Source organism: Mauremys mutica, chromosome 5 (genome assembly GCF_020497125.1).
Source record: "Mauremys mutica isolate MM-2020 ecotype Southern chromosome 5, ASM2049712v1, whole genome shotgun sequence".
Classification (NCBI taxonomy): domain Eukaryota; kingdom Metazoa; phylum Chordata; order Testudines; family Geoemydidae; genus Mauremys; species Mauremys mutica.
In genome coordinates this window covers 104,606,150-104,614,533 of record NC_059076.1, presented here as the reverse complement: position 1 = coordinate 104,614,533, position 8,384 = coordinate 104,606,150, and the positions used below count along the sequence as shown (strand labels likewise).

Sequence of the window (8,384 nt, the reverse complement as noted above, 5' to 3'; positions counted from 1 at the left end):
AGGTTGTACATGAAACCTAAACTGTCATTTCTCGACTTTTAAACACCATGCAAATATAATGTTCTGTTAATGTTGGTTATTTAAACCAAATATTATAAAATTATTTGGAATTGGTATAGTATTTTAAGTAGGGAGAATGCAATGTATTTTATATAATACATTTATGTTTCAACTGTAGGTGTGGAGACGGGCTTCTTAGAAGTAATATCTTGTGATTTCATTTTGGTGCCCTCTAAAGCTTATACTAAATCTGTAGGAATGGCTTCAAACACCAGGTACTAATGTTTTTCAGAAATTTTATGTAGAAAAATGATGTTTCTCTTTTTTATTGAATATTCTTATTCTCTGTGGATTTTCAAATATCTGTTAAGGCATCTGCTAAAGGACTGTCAGGGCATAAGCAGTTGTCCAGGTAACAGAGAACTTACCAAGAAACATTCTGAGCATTATGAATGGTGAGTGGCAGTGGAACTGTTGATGTTTATTGGCTTATTCTCCTGAGATTTTTTTTTTTTTGCACCAGTCTTTAGACAAACAAGTTTAGAAAGGTTTGTTAGTGAAGATCTCATTACCCTCATCAGCATAAAGAAAAGCAAATGCTATCATCTTTGTGCTGTGCTGTTCCTTAGCCTGAGGTATCAAGGTTTGTTTATCTGCCAGATCGTAGTGTGGGTATAGGCTTCTTCACTGCTGGATGACTGTATCCTGCAATGAGTAAGATATGCTCATATTTACAGAAGTTGCCGATGGTACCTAGTATTCCAGCAGCTGTAGGTACAGGTGGGTAGAAAGCCTGAAACAGTCACTGTAAATATCTGATATTCCACTATACATGCAGTGGTGTGCTGGGGTTGGGGTTGGGGTTGGGGCTGCGTGTGCACGGGGGGAATAGAGGGGAGAAACAAAAACAAAAATACATCCCTTCTTAGGAAAGATTTCAAGTTTCTGTAGCTATTATTGATATGCAGTACATGCCATATGGTGTTTGTCAAGTATTGCTCGCAGAGCTGGATAAATGCTTTAGGATTTAAAAGTAATCATCCTGAATGTTTTTTTCCAGACTTAAATCATATTTTTATGAGATCCAGATAAGGTTTCCTAATAGTTTTTTCCCATTATTTTTCATTTTTGCAGCTTTGGCACCAGTGCTAGGCAAACCTTGCTGGGTCTGGTTTGTGTGGATTATGCAAACTGAACCTTAGTTTTTTCAGGGAGCTGATAGCAAGCAAGCTCTTCTTTGAGCTCTCCTGGATACAACAGGATTACTCACATTCTTCTCCCCAGGGACACAGACCATCTATAGTCTCCAGACCTAAATTGTTGTGTATTTGGTTGTCATGGTTTTTGGTTCCTATGGTAACTGAGTTAGATTATTAGGGGATAGCTCAGCCAGCCAATGATGGGACAACAGCTGCGCACTTGCTTTGATCTGCTGAAACCTTCTGAACCCAGACAAACTGTGCAACATCAGCAGCAATATCAAGTCATCAGACGGGCACCCAGAGCAAAAGACCGAACCTTTAGCCCGGGACAGCCAGTTTTGGCTCGGAATTATACTTCCAGAGCTAAATGGGTCCCGGCCACAGTCATCACTCAAACAGGACCTGCTTCCTACACAGTCCGGACTGCAGAGAATCTTACCTGGCGGCGACATGTAGATCAGCTGTTGTCAGGTCATGTGTCCTCAGGACACATCTGCAATTGAGGGGTCTGACTTCACCTCTTCTGGTGAGACACCGAATCACGAATCACCTATTCCTGACTGTCCTCCTCCATTATTGCCGGCGGCTGAGATGCCCCTTTGCCCAGCACGAGCTGATACCACCTCCTCACCCGTTCGTGCTGCGGACCCTGAGCCTATGGTACTTTCGGGTGCAACAACACCAGAAGTTCGCCGTAATCCACCTAGAGACAGAAGGCCTCCTCATCGGCTGGATCTTTAGCTAGGGCGAACCCATGGTTATGGGGCAAAATAATCCCCAGGGTTTAGCCGGGAATGGAGGCAGTCTACCCTCCTTCTTTAGTCTAGTGTGTGTTTTATTTAGGGGATGTTCTTATTAGGGGGGGAGGAATATGTTGTGTATTTGGTTGTCATGGTTTTTGGTTCCTATGGTAACTGAGTTAGATTATTAGGGGATAGCTCAGCCAGCTTCAGCCGGCTGGGTGAGCTCTCTGAGTCTGTAAATAAAATGGTGGTTTTGTTAGCTGTCTGCTGTCTGGCCTCAAGTGATTTCTTCCTAAACCGACTGCCCCCAAGGATATAACATACATATTCTTAGATTTCTTTAAGCAGCCCACCCTTTGTTCTTCTAGCTACCAGAAACAGGTGCAGCTCCTTTGGTTCTTCAGGCTTCGATAGTATGCGGAATCAAAGAGAGTGGTGGATAAAAGGCTTTTTTCTTTCTCCCCGGCAATTTTCAGGGTAATTCCATCTACCCCCCCTCAAGGGTTGCCCAATGGACTTGTGGGCAGGATGGACACTGGCCACACCAGCAAGATAGTGACCCTTTGAATGTAGAGTTCTCAGGAGCAATAGGCTTGAAGGGATTTGTAGAAACATTCAACAGGACCAAGAACCTTTTTTTGACTTCAAGTTCATAGTCTGACAGAAGTACTGGTAAGAGATGGAAAAGAACTGCAAAATCATTTGTTCCAAATCCCTGCAATTTTCCAATTTTCAAATATCCCCCCAAAATGGGCTCCCACACTTTCTTTGGATGACCATTTAGCAGGGTAGTACATATCATTGTAGGGACATTTTTCCTGGTAATCAGCCTAAGTTTTCCTTGTCTAGATTTCATTCTGTTGCTTCTGGTTACTCTTTTTATTATCACCATAAGAATTTCCTCTCTATCCTTCGTATTTTCACACTTCAAATATTGATAAACTATTTCAGAGAGTTTTAGACATAGCTTGACTAACCAACGGCTACATAAGTACTGTCTTTCCTTTTAAGTCAATCTCTCCTTTTTAAATCAATCCCTCCAGTCCAATGAAAAATGTTGTTGATCTTCTCTGAACTCCTTCCTTTTTCTCTATATTTACTGTTACTCAGAATGGAATAGAGTATTCTGGGTGAGATCACATAGACAGCGATTGTTGCATCCCAATTCCGTGGCATGATGCCTCTGCATATGCAGTCCACATATGTTTCTTTTTTTTTCTATCCTTTCATACCACGTTACAAACACATGTGAAGTTTGCTGTCAGCTATAATTAGTCGATGATTTTTCTCCTTCCTATGGAAAGTTCTTACTCTGGATTATTTTTCTGTGTCTGCATTAGCTCTCACTTTTTCAGGTTGAATCTTATTTTCTTTCTTGACCTTGTTTCTTATTTCTCCAAGACTATGTCTATGTCTACATTACAGTTTGTGTCTGCATAATTCATGTCGCTCAGGGATGTGAATAAATCACCCCCCTGGGAGCTTTTCCTGCCGACAAAGCTACCACCTCTCATGGAAGTGGTTTTATTATGCTGACAGGAGAGCTGTCTGCATAGAGCTTCTTTACGAGAGGCACTGCAGTGGTGTAGCTGCATCACTGCAGCTGTGCTGCTGTAGGGTTTCTGGTGTAGACATGCTCTAAGTGCCTTTGAATTATTTATTTGATCTATCTGTTACTTACTCTCAAATTGAGAATTGGGGTATCTCTAAATTTCTTTAACATGATTTAAACAATACATATACCATTTGATGGCTCTCTGCACAGGGTTGGATTTTGTTGTCTTTAAACTCATCCTGTCTTATGATGAATTCTAATAGCTCCTGGACCTTGTTTCTAAGCTACCCTATTATTCTCATATTCAAAAGCAGTTCTTTCCTATCAGTAGGAAATCAATTCAGCATGGCTCCTGTTCTTGTTGGCTTCTCTGCTTTCTTGCCTTAAAACCCTGATACGTAAAAGAATAAATGGACACAAATCAGACGTCAAGAATTATAACATTCAAAAACCAGTTGGAGAACACTTCAACCTCCCTGGCCACTCGATTACAGACCTAAAAGTCACAATATTACAACAAAAAAAATTCAAAAACGACTCCAAGGAGAGACTGCTGAATTGGAATTAATTCGCAAATTGGACACCATTAAAGTAGGTTTGAATAAAGACTGGGAGTGGATGGGCCATTACACAAAGTAAAACTATTTCTCCATGCTTATCTCCCCCCGCCCCCTCACACACAGTTCCTTATATCTCCTTGTCAAGTGCTGGAAATGGGCCATTTTCATTACCACTACAAACAGTTATTTTTCTCTCCTGCTGACAACAGTTCACCTTAACTGATCACTCTCCTTATAATGCGTATGGTAACTCTCATTGTTTCATGTTCCCTCTGTGTGTGTGTGTGTGTGTGTGTGTGTGTGTGTGTGTGTATATATATATAGATAGATATAATATAGATATAGATATAGATATAGATAGATAGATATCTTCCGTCTATATTTTCCACTACATGCATCCGATGAAGTGAGCTGTAGCCCACGAAAGCTTATGCTACAATAAATTTGTTAGGCTCTAAGGTGCCACAAGTACTCCTATTCTTTTTGCTGATACAACAAAGTACTTAAGGGCACTTAGTTCATTGCTGAATCAAGTACAAAGTTATCTTCTAAATAACTGAAGACCCTCCTTGGCTATGAATATTTGGGTCTCCTTGTTACCCCAAAAGTACAGAGAAATTTCCCCTGGGTACATCTTCATGCATCTTGAAATACTTTTTAAATTCATCCAGGATTTTTTCCCCTCACTCTCCTCCTTTATTGGTGGTCTATAGCAGATGCATTTTTCCATCACATTTTTATCAAACAGTAAACACTTTTGATGGATAGCGGCAGTTTAAAATGTCTCAACTTTCAGTATGTCATACACAGATACAATCCATCTATTTTTAACATTCCAGTTAGGAGAATAATTGCATCAAACTGCTATTGTATCTACCAGATCATAATCTCCATCATTTGATAGCATTTCTAGTTCACTTTCTTGTTTCCCAGACTCATTTTATTTTTCATTGTTTTGGAACAACTCTGCTTTTCTGCACATTGCTGCCAAATATTTATCCAGATGCAAGGATCAGAATGACTGAGTGTATTCTCCCCAATCTACATGACATGTTATAATTTCAGCCATAAAGAATGATTAAAGTTCAGTTTCAAGTCTTGAGACTCAATCACCCATGGTTTTTCCTTAGTCCTGTAACCAGGACCTAGCAGACACTTCTGGATCGCTGATCTCAGAGAAGAAACAATATTTTTGTGCCTTGCCAGTGACAAATATCAGAACCTTCACTGTTAGAGCAGAGGGCAAAAGGTAAAGACTATTTAGATTCTTTTTAAATACTTTTAGTGAAGGTATTGAGGAACTTCTGAAGATCTGTTTCAAACTTTGAAATACTAACTAGAGTTAAATTTGTCAAGTCTTCTCATTACTATATATATTTGATTTATAGCAGTTTTCTGATTAGCACTCATTTTTACTATGAAAATATCTCTACAGAAGAGTAAGTGTGTGTGTGTGGATGTGGTTTGTTTTGTTGGTTTGGGGGTTGTTTTGACTTCTGGGTGGATTCATAAAAGGGATAACCAAACCTGTATTTATTTATTTATTTATTAATATTAGGCAATGTCTACAATATGGGCCTTACAGTGTCACAGCTGTACAGCTGCAGCTGCACCACTGTAAGGTCTCCTGTGTAGCTGCTCTTTGCCGGTGGGAGAACTTTCCCGCAGGCATAGTTAACCCACCCACAATGAGTGGCAGTAGCTATGTCAATGGGAGAGCATCTCCCACTGACATAACCCTGTTCACGCCGGCACTTTTGTGAGTGAAATTTATATTGGTCAGGAGTGTGTTTTTTCACAACCCTGATCGACAAAAGTTTTGTAGAGAAAAGTACTAGTGTAACAAAGCCTTAGATACTTGTTAGAGACAGGGTGACATAATAGTATCTGTACAGTTCTTAGCCAGTGAAAAGCAATAATCACAACTATATCTACTATAAGATAGACAAGGTGGTGAGGTAATATTTTTTTATTGAACCAACTTCTGTTAGTCAAAGAGACAAGCTTTTGAGCGCCACAGAGCTCTTCTTGAGATCTAGGCAAGGTAATCAGAGTGTCACAGCTAAGTACACTGTGGAACAGATTGTTGAGCATAAGAAGTTAGCACATTGTAAATAACCATTCGAAGTGAAGTGGGCAATTAACACCTCAGATGTTATAGGACAAAGGAGATTTAGTGGGTTACAGATTGTTGTAAGAAGACACAAAACCAATGTCTCTAGTGAATCCTTGATTTTTTATATTTTTTTTTGGTGTCTAGCAGAGTTGTGAATTTAAGCTCCCAGGGTCATCCTTTGAAGATGTGCAGATTTCCTTCTAGGATGGAGACTGAGAGGACAGATTATGGAGTGATTATGTTGTGAAATGTGTTCACCTGTGGGTAATGGAGTGTTTTTTGCTTTTTATCATTTGTTCTGCATGGGTTCATTCAAGAGCATAATGACTGTCCAGTTTCACCTACATAGTTGTTGTTAGGGCATTTGATGCACTGGATGAGGTACTCCGTATTGTGATAGGCATACGTAAGACCCATGGATCTTGAAAGGTGTATTCTGGGGTGATATTCATCATCACAGTAATGGAGATGTGACTGCAGGTTTTTCTTCTATTTTTATTGCAGGATCTAGTGTCTGGTCTGTTCCTGGTCTGAAGGGAACTTGCTTTTGATGATTAGCTTGACAAGGTTTGTGGGAGGGGTGAGTATTTGAATACCAGAAGAGGAAGTTCAGGAAAGATTTCTTTCAGAATCTTTATTACAAGATTTCATATGTATTATAAAAGATGATCATTAAAAATCGTATAGCCCTTTTTGCAGAAGCAGATGTGTACTCCTCAATGTCGTAATCATACTGTGGTTGGCATCATTAAACTCTGCCTACTTAAATTCACCCTGCAGGGTCATTTAAATGCAGTATTTTATTTTACTCCATTTTCTGTCCTAAAGTATTTTTGTGTGCTTTTGTTTGCTTTTGTCTCACACTACAGGTGGCTGCATTTCAGTGTCAAATGATGTGATCCTTTATATGTAGTCTATGTATAATGGTAAGATTGTACTGTTTACTAATAAATGCAGTAATTACTGTTTGTTCACAATGAAAAGGGCCATATATAGCTACCATATTCTTCTATGAACAACATACCTGACACTGTATATTCCATCTTCCAAAAATAGATTTTCAATGTGTAGATTTAACAATGTGTAGGTATCAGTTTAAAATTCAGAAGTAGCTGAATAAAGATGTTTCTTATTTACTAAAGCATGGAAAACTCTGTATCTGTCTATTATACTGAGTATTCAAGTCCTTGTTTCTAGCCATGTCTGTATGCCAAGTCTAAGCGACATCCATTTGCTCACATAAAAATGCTTTCTTAGTCAACACGTGCTATGGCATCCTTCGAGTATGTTTTGTTCACCCATGAATTTAGTCTGCTTCAGCAGTTGTCCTTGCTGACATGGACCTGGGCCAGGGTGCATCAGGGCTAACCAAATTTGTCCAATTTAGTGGAAGCAATTTGATTTAACTAGCAGTTGTTACCTTTCTGTCCTACCTCCTGACTGGCAGATTTAGAGCCTTATAAAATCCATACAGGCTGAAAGCCAGGGTATCACTGTCCTAAACTGCATTGATTCACCCTATGGAAAGCAAACATATTATCCAGGGATGAAAGTAATTTACAGGGCTTACCGGTACTGCCTGAGGGGGGTGTGGCCTCATCCAGAAGAGGCATGGCCTCTCAAGATTTAAAGGCCCTGGGGACCCAGCTGTGGCTGGGAGACCCAGAACCTTTAAGTCAACCAGGGGCTCCCAGCTGCAGAGGTGGCTGGGACCCCCCCGGGGCTCTGTGGCAAATTAAAGGGCCCGGGGCTCTGGCCGCCAGGGGGAACCCCGAGCTTTGCGGGGCTGGGGCAGGGATTTAAAGGGCCGAGAGCTCCTGCCACTGAGGGAAGCCCGGAGCCCTTTAAATCCTGGCCCCAGCCCGGCCGCCAGAGCTGTGGCTGGGATTTAAAGGGCTCTGGGCTGCCTGCAGCCGCAGAGAGCTCTGAGCCCTTTAAATCCCAGCGGCAGCAGGGATTCAACAAGCTCTGGGCTGCCCGCAGCGGTGGGGAGCTCTGAACCCTTTAAATCTCAGCCCCGGCTGGAATTCAAAGGGCTCTGGGCTGCCCACAGCCACGGGCAGCCCAGAGCCCTTTCAATCCCCGCCGTGGAAGTCGATGCGGTCCGGCACGGCATACTGGCTCTTGCCGGTACGCCGGACCGGCTTACTTTCACCTCTGATATTATCATTTCACAGTCAAAACGTTCAGCAGTGGAATAACAAAGCA

General features: G+C 41.1%; 1 long non-coding RNA gene across 1 annotated transcript; it reads left to right on the top strand.

The window, feature by feature from the left end:
- Positions 1-465: 465 nt before the first annotated feature.
- Positions 466-7,097, top strand: LOC123370715. The gene is made up of 3 exons (XR_006579516.1): positions 466-780; positions 6,681-6,756; positions 7,046-7,097. It is a non-coding gene; the product is annotated as an uncharacterized LOC123370715 (long non-coding RNA).
- The last annotated feature ends 1,287 nt before the right edge of the window (positions 7,098-8,384 follow it).